This window comes from Microcaecilia unicolor, chromosome 2, assembly GCF_901765095.1.
Source record: "Microcaecilia unicolor chromosome 2, aMicUni1.1, whole genome shotgun sequence".
Taxonomy (NCBI): domain Eukaryota; kingdom Metazoa; phylum Chordata; class Amphibia; order Gymnophiona; family Siphonopidae; genus Microcaecilia; species Microcaecilia unicolor.
Genome location: NC_044032.1, coordinates 297,903,212 through 297,919,899, shown reverse-complemented (window position 1 = coordinate 297,919,899; position 16,688 = coordinate 297,903,212).

Here is a 16,688-nt window from a genome sequence, read left to right as displayed (position 1 = left end):
CAGATGTAAATTTGAAAAAACTAACAAATACCAATCACCACTTTACAAATTAACAAATAGAAATAAAACAAATGCAGAAAATAAAATAATACAATTTTATTGGACTAATACATTTAGCTTCCAGAGGCCAAAATCTCCTTCCTAGGTCAATACAGTATAGTGCTGTTACAGTATCCTATCCTGACCTGAGGAAGGAGGGGTTTGTTCTCTGAAAGTTAAGTCAAAATGTATTAAATTAGTTCCAATAAAAGATTCTTATTTACATGTTCTATTTATAAACATTTATTATCACAGCTACAATACTATATCCTAAAGCAAAAAAATAAAAAATATATATTTTATTTACAGTTTGTTGTCTCTGGTTTCTGCTTTCCTCATCTTCTTTTCACTGTCTTCCTTCCATCCAGCATCTGTCTTTGCTCTCTCTGCCATCCAGTGTCTGCCCTCTCTCTCTGTCCCTTCCATCCACTGTCTGCCCTCTCTCTGCCCCTTCCATCATCATCTGCCCTCTCTCTCCTTTCCATCCACATCTGCCCTCTATCTCTGCCCCTTCCATCCACCATTGCCCCAGTCTGCCCTCTTTCTCTCTCCCCCTTCCACCCACCATCTGCCCTTTCTCTCTGCCCCTTCAATCCGTCTGCCCTCCCTCTCCCATCCATCCAAGGTCTGCCCTCCCTCACGCTCCCCCTTCCATCCAGAGTCTGCCCCCTCTCTCTCTCTGCCCCCTCTTTTCAGCCCCCAGTTCCAGTACTAGCCCCTTATCCCAACTACCCTCCTTTTCAGCCCCCAGTTCCAGCCCCCTTCATCCACCACATGCCTTGCACCCCCCCTTTTCAGCCCCAGACCCATTCTCCCACCTGCCCCAGGCATGGACCCATTTTCCCTCCTGCCCCCTTGTCAGACCCCAGTTCTAGCTTCAGACACCTTCTCCCCTCCCCAATCCCCTTCTCCCCTCTGAGCACCCATCTGAGCTCCCCACCCTCCCCAATCCCCTTCTTCCCTCTGGGCACCCATCTGAGCTCCCCCACCCTCCCCAATCCCATTCTCCCTTCCCCAATCCCCTTCTCCCCTCTGAGCACCCCTCTGAGCTCCCCCACCCCTCCCCAATCCCCTTCTCCCCTCTGAGCACCCCTCTGTGCTCCCCCACCCCTCCCCAATCCCCTTCTCCCCTCTGAGATCCCCCTCTCCCATCTGAGCCCCCCCCCCCGATGAGAGCCGACAGAGCCCTCTTCTCCTGCCACCACCCTGCCTTTAAAAAAAAATCCATGCAGCGACCTTAGTGACGCAGGCAGCGCCTCGCGTCTGCCCTGCATGTACATTGAAAGGGAAAATCGCCTCACTGGCATCGAGCCTTCCCTCGCTGTGTCCCACCCTTGAGGAAATAGGAAGTTACCTCAGAAGAGGGCGGGACACAGCGAGAGAAGGCCCGATGCCAGCGAGGTGATTTTCCCTTTCACAGCACACACAGGGCAGACGCGAGGTGCTGCCTGCATCGCTGCATGAATTTTTTTTTAAAAAGGCAGGGTGGTAGCAGAAGACAAGAGCTGTCGGCTCTCGACGGAGCACCCCCCCATCCGCTGGCACCCGGGGCGGACCGCCCCCACTGCCCCGCCCTTGCTACGCCACTGCCATGGAGCCAGGTAAGACAATTCACACACACACACAGAACTGTATTATAGATCCACCAGGTTCCCATTAGTCACCTTTGCAGCTTGGTGTATTTTCATAGTGGTACTATGCCTGCCAGCTCCTGTTCAAGTCACTTAACATCCCCCTTGACACCCTCATGTCATTCCTCTATCACCCAAGTGATCTCTTTGGCTTCCTGCAGCTCCTTGAGCAGTTCTTTCACCTGCTCTGATCTAATCTTCCAAGAAGGTCTCATGGGGATTAGATGCTCTTGCTGCTGGGTCACCTCTGCAGTCTGGATTTCTGATCCAGTGTTTAACTCTATAGTACACCGATCCCTTTTTTGGGGATCCCGACAGGACTTTTGGAAGTTAGAATTCCAGCTGCAATCCTGGTTGTGCAAGGTCCCCGTACAGTGGTGTGGTCACCAAGGGGTCCTTTTACTAAGGTGTGCCGAAAAATGGTCTGCACTGTTGTAGATGCGTGAATTGGATGTGCATAGGTCCATTTTTCAGCATGCCTGCAAAAAAGGCCTTTTTTTGGCTGAAAAAAGGCACACCCCTATGTACTCCAAGACCTGAGTGGGGAAGAGTTGACTTTTGAGAAAATTAATGACCTATCCCAAGGACTGCAGAAGCAAGATGACTCGAGCAGTAGCCTGTGAGCTCTCCTGTAGCAACGATGCCCTGATGAGCCAGTCATCCAGATACGGATGCTCCTGTATGCCCTTCTTGCACAGAAAGACAGCCACTACCACCATGACCTTGGAGAAGGTCCAAGACGCCGTGGCTAAACCGAACAGGAGATCATGAAACTGGAAATGGTGCCCCAAAACTGGAAAGTGAATAAACTTGTAGTGAGGAGGCCAAAATGTGGAGGTACGCCTCCTTGAGGTCCAAAGCAGTGAGAAATTTGCCTTGCTGTACAGCTGCCAGTATGGACTGAAGAGTTTTCATGTGGAAATGATGAACTTTCAAGAAACGATTGACTCGCTTGAGATCAGTAACTGGCCGGTAGGCATCACCTTGTTGGCCATTTTAGGGTTATATGAAGCTGCTACTGGAGTTTCTGATAAGCTAATATCCAGGGCTTGCAGAGCCTTGATAATAAAAAAAAGTGAGCTCCTCTTTATGAAAAATACAAACCTCCGTGGGATCATCAATGTCCTCTTCCAAGTCCAGCTGTGCCTGGGTGGACAGAGCAGCCCGAGAGACACCTCCCTCTGAAAACTGAGGGGACAACAGCTCCAGAGACTGTGTCTGAGAGAGCTGCACACCATCTCCATTTCTGGACCAGAACACCTGAAGACTGCACTAGGGAAAGTGAGGGGAAGACCCCCTGGGACCCAAAACCTGAAGCACTGGATCCCTGGTCTGACTGCTTTAAAAGATAGGCTTTGTGTAGCAATAAAACAAAGTCTGGAATGAATGGCTCAAAAGCCTCATCCCCTTCAGCTGCCCCAAAAAGGCTTGCCAAAGACTGTAGCTACGCAGGGGGAAAAATCAGAAGAGAACGTGCTTTCAAGCGAGGTACTTGACACATGCTGCAAAATGGCCACCGGACCTTGAACCTCCAACGAAGCAGCGTTTTCTTGCATATCAGCTCTGCGGGAAACAATGATTGGGTCACCAGCAGTAGCTTCCTCTGACATTGGGCTTCCCACAAGCCCCCCTGACACTGCCTCGATGCTTTTTTCACCTCTGGAACAAAGCTAAAAAAAAACACTGACCCACCTGCTGCTGAGGGTTTTTGAAGCAGGGAAGTGCTGGTTGCTGCACACCTCAAACAATCTCTTGCTCAGGACTTCTGGTCAGATTCCTGAGAGCATGCCCTTGTCTAGGAAAAACTTGTAAATGTTTCTCCTCTATTGCTCTCTGTCTACAAAGACACCCTTGTCCTTTGTTGTTGTTGTTTTTTTTTTCTTTTTTTTACATGGGGAAGGAGAAGGGAGCAAGAAAGCCTAGCAAGAGAAGAAGGGAGGATGAGAGAGGGACCTATAGTGACCAGATATACTCCACAAAAGTGGCAACGCACAGCAGCGCTAAAAGTGGCCTCAGCTTACATGAAAGATCTGCATTGAGGCTACCGTAGGTCATTGTATAGTGCTGCTTGGTAAAAGGGCCCCTTTATCTTAACTGGGAACAGAATGAATATTGCCACTAATTAGTTAACTCCTGGCACTATCCAGATAATACTGAGACGTTCGGACTGAATTTTCAATGGCAGCTTGACTTACTTTTATTGTATTCTTCAAATTCCATATATTACCTGTCTCTAAAGACTCATATCATATGCCACATGTTGTTTCTTATTGATTTCTCTATGCATTTTGTTACAAATCATTGTGCATTTTGTAAAACAGCAGTGTGTCAAAGGCTTGAGAGCTCTAGAAAGCTATCCTTTATTTTTTCTTCCTTTAATTTTAATACGCACTAAAGAAAAGAAAAAAAATAATAAAGATTCCTAGTAGAGAGATACAACGTGATATGAAGTAAAGGCAATGGTTTCATTTTTTTCAAAAGAGTTGCTGTTCCACAGACTGAGAGAGACTGTTATTGAATTACTTGACATGTTGTCATACAAACCATTTAACATAATTATACAAAATATAAAATACTGAATACAAACTCAACAGTATTGCAACTTAAATACATGGCAGTCAACTATAGTAAAAATTTTCGATAGAACGCAATGCCATATTTCAAATTATGTCAGAAAAGTCATTTTATGTATGTAATTGGCAACCTGTATATCTCCTGGGGATAAAATGACTGGCAGTATAGCATGCCACTGATGTATTCTGCTCATTTTCATTTTACTGTTACAGACTCTATGAAGCAGAGTATATAGGTTTATGGTGCTATTGAGTTATGAGATCCAATATTCCTTATAGCATTTCAAGTTAGTTGCTTGAAATCAAAATATAATTTACCAGTAAACTGGAATTAACATAACAAAAGAACATAAGAGTAGCCATACTGGGTCAGACCAATGGTAAATCTAGCCCAATACCCTGTTTTCAACAGTGGCCAATCCAGGTCACAAGTACCATTTAGAAACCCAAATAGTAGCAACATTCCATGCTACCAATACAAGGACAAGCAGTGTCTTTCGCATGTCTGCAGTGGCATACCAAAGGGGGGGCGATGGGGGCGGTCCGCCCCGGGTGCACGCCGCTGGGGGGTGCCACGGCGCGCGCCTGCTCTGAGTTCGCTGACTTCACGCGTTCGCTGGAGCTCCCTCTGCCCTGGAACAGGTTACTTCCTGTTCCGGGTCAGAGGGAGCTGCAGCGAACGCGCAAAGTCAGGGAACCCTGAACAGGCGCGCGCTGAGGCACCCCCCAGTGGCGTGCACCCAGGGCGGACCGCACCCAGCGCCCCCCCTTTGATACGCCACTGCAGACATGCGAAAGACCGGGGGGGTTCCACGCTGCATCAGGAGGGGTTCCGCACTGCATTGGGGGGGGTGCTGCACCCGGGGGGCGGGGCACCGCCCCGGGTGTCCGCCCCCCTAGGAACACCACTGCATGTCTGTCTCAATATCAGACTATGGACTTATCCTCCAGGAACTTGCCCAAACCCAGATAAGCTAACCGCTGTTACTACATCCTTTGGCAAAGAGTTCCAGAGCTTAACTATTCTTTGAGTGAAAAAAATATGTCATCCTATTTATGTTTAAAGCATTTCCATGTAATTTTATTGAGTGTCCCCTGGTCTTTGTACTTTTTGAAAGAGTGAAAAATCTACCCATTCTACATCACTCAGGATTGCATAGACCTCAATCGTATCCCCCCACAGCCATCTCTTTTTCAAGCTGAAGAGCCCTAACCTCTTTTGCCTTTCCTCATACAAGAGGCATTCCATCCCCTGTATCATTTTGGTTGCTATTCTTTGAACCTTTTCTAATTCTGCTATAACTTTTTTGAGATATGAATTGAACACATCAAAAAATAGTGGATAAATCACATTATAAATGTATTCTTGATTGTAAAACATATAAACACACAGATCATGACATTTCTTAAAAATAATTTTGCTTAGTACCATTACATAATTTTTTTTGAATAATTTTTTCTTTGTATTTCCAAAAAGGAGGAAAAAAGACCTCATTTGGCTGTGACTGTCTTACCTACCGAAAATAGCAGAGCACATAAACCTGTAGTCATGAACAGCTCACAGTTCTCTCTCATTGGCCTTTAAAAACCTCCAAGAACATGTTATATTCAAAATAAAGGTGTGCTTGCGTTTTTCGTGTGCGCTAAAAATAGGCACACACTAAACATTAGAGACACCCATAGGAATACATTGACGTCTTGTTTAGCAAGCACCTATTTTTAGCACGCAGTAAATATGTAAGCGTACCTTTGTAAAAGATCCCCATAAACGTGAAATTTTCTTAGATTGTCTAAGTAAAAATGAATATGTACTTTCTTAAGTCTTCTAAGCAGAAATGCACATGCATACGCTGTGTGTGTGAAAAATCATTTAACTTAACTTCATAGCAGGAACAGAACGCAGTACTCAAGGTGACGTTGCACCATGGAGCAAAACAGAGGCATTATAATATTCTTGGTCTTATTTTGCATCCCTTTCCTAATAATTACTAGCATCCTATTTGCTTTTTCTTGCTGTCGCCAAACCCTGGGCAGAAGATTTCAACATATTGTATACAATGACACCTCGATCTTTTTCTTGAGTGTTGACTCCTAAGGTGGACTCTAGCATCAGGTAACTATAATTTGGATTATTCTTCCCAATGTGCATCACTTTGCATTTGTCTACATTAAATTTCATCTGCCATTTGATGCCCAATCTTCCAGTTTCCTAAGGTCTTCCTACAATTTTTCACAATTCGCATGTGTTTTGACAACTTTGAATAGTTTTCTGTCATTTTCAAATTTAGTCATCTCACTCACTGTTCTATTTTACAGCTCATTTATAAATGTGTTAAATAGCACCGGTCCCAGTACAGATCCCTTGAAGAAGAGCTTACCGCTTTGCTAGTTTCTACGACTAAAAAGAGTCTGCACAGATTTCAAAGATTTTTCTAAACAATCCAATTTGATGGCACGTAGGTTCAAGAATAGGGGTTATGCCATGAAACATATAGCAGCAGGAAATGCAAAAGCTGCTGTTGAAGACAGAGATCATTTACTGACTACCAGACCAGTGACACAAGCACCAACCTTAGTGTGCACACTGAAATTCTCCCATCTGACCAGACAGATCCAAAGCTCTATCAGAAAAAACTGGCATATCCAATGCATTGTTTTGAATATTTATGATGCGTCATGAATATTTATGCTGTCCAATCCAGTACGTGGTATTTATTTATTTATTTATTTATCTATCCATATTGTCATTTTCTTATTTTATCCATTTATTATCTCTCTATACATATATTATGTGATCTCCTGGGTGTGATTCAGCACAACCTCTTCTCCTATAAACGTTTTCCCGCATTTTGTTACATAGCGTTCCTGTTCATTTTTTGGCATGTTTTTTTGGCATTTAAACAACAGAAGCAGCGTGAATGTTTCCTTGCTACTTCACTGAGACCGTGTTTTCTGCCTATAAGAGAGTTTTTATCTAGATTGTGGTAAGTGTCTCCTGATGTATATATTAAACCGTTCTCCTATGACATACACAGAGTGATGGACAATGTTTTAATCTTGTTTTTGCAGTTATGCTAAAAGAACCCTAATACACTTGTACTGTTAGGCTCCGCATTGTTTTTACATACATTTCCTTGACCTCACCAAAGTTTTTTTATTCTAACACAATGTTTTATTCTAACACACTGTTTTACTCTATTGCCAGTAAATGCATTTTTTCCCATAGGACCATTATCCCATTTTTACTATATACAGCTTTGCAAACACTCGTTTGGTACTCAATATTACATCATATTACAAAGTTAGTGACGTTTGCATACACTGGTTTTGCCGTTATGTCCGTTACCAGCAATTCCATTGTCCTTTTCTGGCAGTACACAGATAGGTTTGACAGCCTTTTTAAATACACGTTGTGCCTCTTTTTAGCATTTTCTATGTCTGGTCCCATTAGTCTTTTAAATATAGATATATACACAAAGAACACATTTTCACACCACACCCATAGATATATTGATATGCATAATATTTATGTATGTTTAATACATTATTGCTCTTTGGCCTGTTTGACATGTTATTATTATTTTTTGTATTACAATGCTCTGTTTTAAGAAACCTTATTATACTAATACATTCAATCTCTCTATCATTTTAGGATGTTATATACATGTTTAGACATGTTTAGGCGTGTTTTTACATTGTATGTTCGTTTTTTGACTAATATGCTTTTAGTTTAGTATTATTATATATACATATATTTTTTCCTTATATATTTTTATGTTTATATTAGATTTTGTAGACTCCTGAGGAAGGCACCTCGGCGCCGAAACACAGCTGTGTAGAGTCATTTTTTGATGTTACCTAATAAACTGTTTTACCTTTTATACGTCTATCTCACTCATTGGAAAGAGCCTACCTTCCCCACTCCTCCCTTGCTCTACACACGATTCTGTCCATTAAACCATTAAACACTATAAAATAAATCTCAACATTCACGTTAAGGATTTCTTTGTGTATGTGTGATTTAAAAATAATGTCCTATTGAGCAAGATGTTAACCTGCATGTTAACATGGACCTTCATCATATTGTTATGTAAGTGATACATTTAGAATCTTCAAGAATGTAAATAAATAAGTATCATATGCAAATTATTCTTTACTGAGCTCAAGGAATGTAGTATTGTATTCTTTCCTTATTTGCTATATTCTCTTGGATGAGTAAAGACAAAAAAAAATTAATAAAATTAATAATTGTTTAGGAACAGTTATTAAATTTTATTGGACTCCAAAAGCAATGAAGTTCCCCCTGCAAATTAGCTCAAAGGAAAGGGCAGAATGGTGGAGATGTTTCATGCATCACCACTCCATGGAGCAAAGCTGAAGGAAATATATTTTCCTTAAAGACACCCGTTATTCTATACTAGAGGCTAATCAAATGTTGGTTCTGATTTTGAGTTTGACCAAAACTGACCCAAAATCTGGGTTTTGGTTTTGGCTGAAATTGCCTGTACATTTTCAGCTGAAACCAAAACTCTCCACCCCTCCCCTCCATTACCACTCCCACCCCACCCCCTACCACGAATCCAGTAGGACCGGGGCCAACCTTAAGAAGTCTTTGTGGTCTCATGGCCTCTTCAGGCGGCAGGAATGAATCTCACTCATTTGTGCCCATGCCACTGCTTCAATAGAAATGTCTGCTGAGACTTCCCATTGAAGCCTTGTGAGACCATGGGAAGCCCCGGCATCCATTTTATGGTTGGAACTAGCACAGGCAGGGAACTCGCTCCTGCCTATGTTGGTTGCAGCCACAAAATTGCTGCTAGGACCTCCTACCGCAGTCTTGCCAGCCATTTCCATTGGTGCAGAGTACAGAGCAGTAATGAGTGGGATTCATTCCTGTCCCCAAAGAGACCACTAGACCATCAGGGCTTCCTAAGGTAAGCCTGGGGAGGGCCTACTGGTGTTAGGAGGGGGGGAGGGGGCCAGGAGTAATCACAGAGTGTAGGGTGTAATCAAAAGGGGCACAGATTAATAGCAGGTGGGGCACTGTTGCCGCCACTACCGGAAGGTGGGCTGTTTTGGTTGGGCGGGGTCATTTCCATTTATGGTTTTGGTTTCTATTGAAACCAAGTGGAAATGTTTGGTCACAGATTTAGTTTCAGCAGAAAACAAAAATCCTGCATTCGGTCAGGATCCATTCCAGGGTTGTCCAACCTCGGTCCTTGAGGGCTGCATTCCGGTCAGGTTTTCCTGGTGACCCCAATGAATATGCATGAATATGCACTGCCTCCATTGTATGCAAATAGATCTTATGCATATTCATTGAGGAAATTCTGAAAACCCAACCTGGCGAGGGCGGAAGTTGGACACCCCTGTTCTATTCCCTACCTTCAGAGACTCCCATCTCAATTTCTACAGCACAAAATTTAAGGGACCGCTTGACTTGATTCACTCCCTCCTCCTGCCCCCCCACCACACACACACACATTTCACTGGCACAAAATGTAAGGGGACACATGACTGAATCCAGGTTTCCTCTTTTATGTATTTTGGGTGTAGAACCCAGGAGAGTATCATATCTGGAATATGCAACACACAGATATCAATTAAGCAGGTCCATGTTCTCAGAGTGATCAGGACTGTCAATTTCAAGATCATAAAAGATGGTGTTAAGGTAGAATTATATGATAGAGAAAGGGAATGGGACTTGATATACCACCTTTCTGTGGTTTTTTGCAACTATATTCAAAGCGGTTTATATAGTATATACAGGTATATCAGGCTTTCATACAGAAACGTTACTTTGCACGCTGATTACTCAAATTAAACATATCATGAATAATGGTAACCAAGCATTAATAATGCAGTTAGACCTCTCAGGTACCTTTGATCTGGTTCATTAGGACATACTCTTGAAGAAGTTGGATACTATTGGAATATCTGGTAAAGTGTTGAAATGTTTCAAAGACTTTCTTTCAAGTAGATCCTACATGGATAAAATGCAAGGAGAGTTGTTAGAATGTTGGTCACCTGGTTGTGAAGTCCCTCAGGGGTCCCCACTGTCATCAGCTTTGTTTGATGTATTATTATCATCTCTGGGCAATTTACTTGAAAGGGCTGGTCGTCAAGTTTACATATATGCTGATGACATCACTGTTTTGTTTATTGTCAGCTCTATACTAGAAAAATACTTTCTATAGTAACTAGTAGGTGTATATCTCTCATCAGCAATTGAATGAGTAGTAATGTCATACAACTTAATAAGGAAAAGACAACATTTGTACTGATTGGTAATTATGTTCAATTTGACATTGACTTTACCATTGTAGTAGACAAGATAATATATAAACTGGAAAAATCAATCAAAATTCTAAGTATATTTATTGATTTTAAATTAACTATGGAGGAACAAATTAACCATCTAACTAAAAGCAGTTTTTGGATAATGAAGAAATTAGAAGGATATATAAATATCTTCATCAGATTAGTAGTACAATCTTTCATCTTAAATAAACTGGATTACTGCAATATAACCTATTTGAGTGTATCTATAATTTATAAAAATGACTACAGACAATCCAAAACATGACCATTGAATTAGTTTTTGCTTTAAAAACTTCTGTCCATATTATCCCTTTTTATGCATCTTTGCACTGGCTCCCAGTTGAAGCCCAAATTGTATTCAAACTTGAAGCTTAATATTTCAGATCTTATATGGTTTAATCCCCACATACATGCATCTTTTAATTTGTAGGCCTGTAGCTATGAGAAATTATCTTGTACAAAAATTAACACCTATATTTACTAAGGTGCGCTAGGGGTGCATTACCATTTTTAACTCACGTAAATGGTTTACGCACGTTAAATGCTAATGCGTCCATAGAAATGTATATTCTCCATATCACTTGACTAATACAATCTATACATTTTACCTACCTATTTAATCACATATACATTATGCAATATACATTTTCATATTTATTCCAACCAACACAACTCTTAAAAACAGCTCAACTGATGTCCAACATTTTCTCTTTTCCCTAAGAAAGTTCCAATCACAGCTGCAATGATTATACAAACCAAACGTGTATGTATAAACAGCAAAAGTCTTGTAATCTCAAGTATAACTTGACATATCCCAAACTCTCTGCATCCCTCAGTAATATATCCAAAAGATGAGAAATATCACCACTTCATTCAACAATCTTGATGTCGGACATCATCTGGATAATATTTTCACACGCTCCAACAAACGAATATTCAATCTGTCTTTGGTCCCAACACTGGCCGTGTTTCCTTATCACTTCATCAAGAGACCTTAAGCGACCTCACATTGCCGTTAGGCATACCATAGTAAGCACCAGCTTCCGGTATGTTAACGTCATTTCCTGCATCATATTCAATCTCACATTGCCATTAGGCACACCACAGTAAGCACCAGCTTCTGGTATATTAATGTCATTTCCTGCATCATTAAGGTCTCCTGATGATGAAGCAATTAGGAAATAAATAAATAAATATGTGTATGCTCATGAAGTAGCAAAATATTCCTTCCAGATAGCTAAAAAGGAGAATGGTTTGCTTCCATTTTAGATGACACATTGGATGCTAAAAGAGACTATCTTCTAAAAGCAATCTTTGAGATGGGGACCTTTGGAAGCCATTCTTATGATAGTGGGCCCCAAACATTATTTATATTTTACAAATGATACCTATTTATTTCTCACCTTTTTATAAGCAACTGGACAAGAAGCTGGTTCAGTTTCTCTGGCAGAATAATCCTTCACATGTCTTTTTGGACATTGAAACTTCCTGGGCTAAGTGGTGGGGTCAATTCTCCAGACTTCAATTTTAAGACAAACTAGTTAGTGGTTAAATCCAAATGGTTCAATACCCATCTCAGTTGCTTCACATTGGAAAAACACTTTATGGCTCTTATTCCATTGCAGAAAGTATTGGGCATGTCCGTACCAGAATTAGTCAAAGATAACCTGCTTAGTGGAGCTTCCCTGCAATCTCACCAGGACTTGAGTAAATGTCTTCACAGGTCAGATCAATATTCTCAAATGATCCCCATTTGGACAGATCGATAACAAGTCAATTATTTTGCAAGTTTGACAGCTATATACAGGTCAATATTCATAGCAATTTAAGCAAGCAAGAGAGGCTTCTGTCTACTTAAATTGTTTGAGACTGGCTATCTGCTGCTATTCAGTGCCACTTAACCAGGCAGTGCCAATGAATATTGACGCTAATCGTCCATTTTGGAACCAGGCCACACAGGGGTGTTATGGGGGTGGACTCGAGGAGCTGACAATTATGCGGGTGCTGGAGATATTCAGTGCCAGTGCCTGCAAATCTAAACTAGCATCTTGTTCCCATCATATATCTGTTCTTGATCCCTCAGCTATATGGTAAGTATATTGTAGAAAATCTTGAGCATCATATCTATGTTAGCTGAATGTTCTAGTGAATGCTTATTAGGTATATAATTAGTATTATGCTAACATTGTATTATATTTCTAGTATTTGAATTCCAGTACTGTTAAATGTGTATATTTTTGATACTGTTTCATGAGGAAAGGCTAAAGCAGCTAGGGCTCTTCAGCTTGGAGAAAAGGCGGCTGAGGGGAGATATGATAGAGGTCTATAAAATAATGAGTGGAGTTCAATGGGCAGATGTGAAGCGTCTGTTCACGCTTTCCAAAAATACTAGGACTGAGGGCATGCGATGAAGCTACAATGTAGTAAATTTAAAACGAATCGGAGAAAAAATTTCTTCACTCAATGTGTAATTAAACTCTGGAATTCGTTGCCAGAGAATGTGGTGAAGGTGGTTAGCTTAGCGGAGTTTATGTGTAATCATTTTTATTGTCAACATATGCTGCATCTTACATCACAAGCGTAAAATAAAACATTACAGCGTATAACAGCCATGTTGAGTTTCCATTAACCAGAGAACTTTGCAATCCCAAAACCTAAAACAAATAACTCCCCCCTCCCCCCATATTCCCCCCCCCCCTTGTGAGTCAATCAGATGTTCAGAATGTAGCTTCTCGCTCGTGAGGGCATGGTCAGCCACAAAGGTTCCCAAAGTTTGCGGAACGCCTCCCCTTCCTCACTATCCAGCGTCCGCACCCTGCATCTATCAAGCTTCATTTGTTGAATCATCAGAGCACGCCAATGTGGCAGGGGTGGTCCCCACTCTGACCGCCAGGTTTTCAGAATTGTGGAAATCCCAAATAACATCGCCCATTGCACATATCTCTTAAACCCGGGTGGCGGCCTCTCTGTGAATTTGTAAATGTAAAATAAAATCAGAGGGTCACACACTAGCGAGCACCCCCACTGTGAGTGTAGAGAGAGAAGAACATCCCCCCAGAATTGCTGCACCAAAGGACAGAGCCAGAAATGTGCGCCAGTGAGGCTGACCCGCTTCCACACCTGGTGCAGGTCCCATCACAAACTTCAGTTATACGAGCTACTCTCTTTGGTGCCAGGTATGTCCTCAAAAGAAATCTATATAACTTTTCACACTGCGGGACTGACAGGTGTTGTAAGTGAATTTTCCTAATGAAGTTCTTGCAATTCTCCAGAGTAAGCGTGCACCCCAAGTCCTCTGACCAATTTGCGGCAAGCCGCGTGTAATCTATTTCTTGTGTAGAGTCCTTTAGCTGCTGAAGATGAAACCGCAGGGGGACAGACTCCTGTGCCCCCAACGAATAATTCTCTGTAAGAATATCTACTACATCTTCTGTGAGGTCAGACCACGTGAGAGAGGACACATAGTGCTTTAATTGTGTGTGCGCAAAGTAGTGTGTACCAGGAATGCCAAACTCTTCTGTGAGAGCAGCCAGTGTTTTGAATTGCCCCTCTTCATTAACTACGTGAGATAAATAAACAACACCTCTGCTCCTCCACCGGCCAAAGACACTAACACCCAGCCCCGGGGGAAACTCTGGGTTGTTGCATATGGAAAGCAGCGGTGTGACTTTGGCATTAAAATTGTGTCTCCTACATACCCACCTCCAAGTAACTCTGAGTGAATACAATAGAGGATGGCGATGATATGCTAGGGGCGGTAAGCGATAACCCGTGTGCAGGAGATAGCTGAAATGTGTCCCAGGGAAGATTGTCGTCTCAGCCACCGTATTGGAAAACTCGGTCGTTCCCCGAAACCAATCGTTGACATGCCGCATAGCGCATGCGATCGAAAGGCACCTTAAACTCAGAAGCCCCATCCCACCCTGTTCTTTGGGGGTACAGACTACTGATAGAGGCAATCTAGGGCGTTTACCCCGCCAAAGGAAATTTTGCATCAGCCTGTTTGAAGCCCGTTCCTCTCTCCCTTTCAAAAACAGCGGGAGCTGTTGAAAAAGATAAAGCCACCGCGGGGCCATAAGCATATTAAAGAGTGCAATCCGCCCCCACAAGGAGAGCGGGAGAGCCTGCCACAACGTCAATTTTAGTTTCATACTTTCCATCATTGGGCCCATATTGAGTTTGTATAGGGACGACAAATCCCGAGGGATTATTATCCCCAAATATTTTAGTTTAGTGTCTGCCCAGCGTAATGGGAAGCTCCCCTGCCATGTGTGTTGTAGCCCTACATCTAAGGCGAGTGCGCATGACTTCTGGAGGTTCAGCGAAAACCCCGATAAAGCCCCATATCGCCTCACAACTTCCAAGGCATGTCGCAAAGATATCTGAGGCTCCCGCAAAACCAGCAGAATGTCATCCGCATAAGCCAATGTTTTCACCTCTTCTCCAGCAATGCCCACCCCCCTAATTTCATCGGCACCATTCAGCGCCCGTATCAGGGGCTCCAAGGAAAGATCAAACAAGAAGGGCGACAGGGGACACCCCTGCCTTGTTCCCCTACAAACCGGGAACCAATCCGATCTCTCCCCATTTGCTATAACCTGTGCCCCTGGTCTTTCGTATAAGGCTCTTATAGGGCGAACAAATCCTTCTGGGAACCCCATCCATTCTAACACCCTGAACAGATAACTCCAGTTCACATGATCAAAAGCCTTCGCTGCATCTAGGCTTACTAGCATACCGGGTTCTTTTTGATCATTGCAATGGGCCATGGCCAAAAGAATTCTCCGCACGTGTAGGACAGAGTGACGTTTGGGAATAAACCCCACCTGTGCTGGGCTTATAAGATCTGAGATACACGCTGCTAACCTATTAGCCAGTATCTTTGCTAGCAATTTGACGTCTACGTTGATTAAAGAGATGGGGCGATAGGAGTCGGGATCCCCCGCCGGCTTGCCCTGTTTAAGTAAGATTGCAATCAGTGCCGTGTTTTCATGCTGTGGGAGCCCCCCATCCTCTATCACCGCCTGGTAGTATTCCATTAATGGTGCGACAATGGACAACTGCAATGCTTTGTAAAATTCCCCCGAGAATCCATCTATCCCCGGGGCCGACCCCAGTTTAAGGCTACGAATAGCACTTTGGAGTTCTTTTAACTGCAGGGGCAATTCCAAGGCAGCGCGGGTCCCCTCATCTAACCTGGGCAACCCTGATCTAGACAGAAACCTATCCACTTCCGCCATGGGGGCCGGGCCATCAGCTGCATACAAGTTTCCAAAATATTCCTGCAACAGCTTCAGTATCTCGTTAGTTCTGCTGTGCATGTGCCCTTGCGGGTCCCTCAGTGTAGTGATAGTACGATTTCCGGCCGGGGGGCTAACCATCTTGGCCAACAGACTGCCCTGTCTACTCCCATACTTATGCAATCTGAATTTATAATAGGTAATATTCTTTTGTGTTTGTTCTTGTATTAAAGAATTTATGGAAACTTGCAGCGCTTCATAGTTGTCCCTATGTGTCTGTGAGGGGGAGGTAATAAGTTTGCGCTTGGCGTTACTCAGTTGCGCTGACAGATTAATGATACTAGCAGCCACTTTTTTCTTTCTGGCCGCCATGTAGGAGATCACCTCCCCCCTCATCACTACCTTTGCCGTGCACCAATACAAGACTGGATCCCCTCTGTGTTGCTGGTTGTGAAGAGAAAACTCCTCCCATTTCTTTTTAAGGAAATTGGTGAAATCCACATCTTTCACCAGATAACCCGGGAACCTCCAATGCTTTGTTGTGGGAATCCCCCCACCAAATTCTATGGTAATCTTCATCGGGGAGTGATCTGAGATTATAATTTGTTCTATGGAGGCCTCTATGACACCCGGGAACAAAGAAGCTGACACAAAAATGTAATCTAAGCGTGCCCATGTCCCGTGCGCACGGGATCTGTGTGTGAAGTCTTTGCCCTCCGGGTGTAGAGCTCTCCAAGTGTCTAGTAACCCAAGAGGTGTCGTGAAAGAGGATAGTAAATCTCTCCCCCTGCTATTATCTGCTCTCATGTTCCTCCTCCCCGTGCAATCCACCTCGTTGTCCATGATTGCATTCATATCCCCAGCTAAAATTATCTCTTGATCTC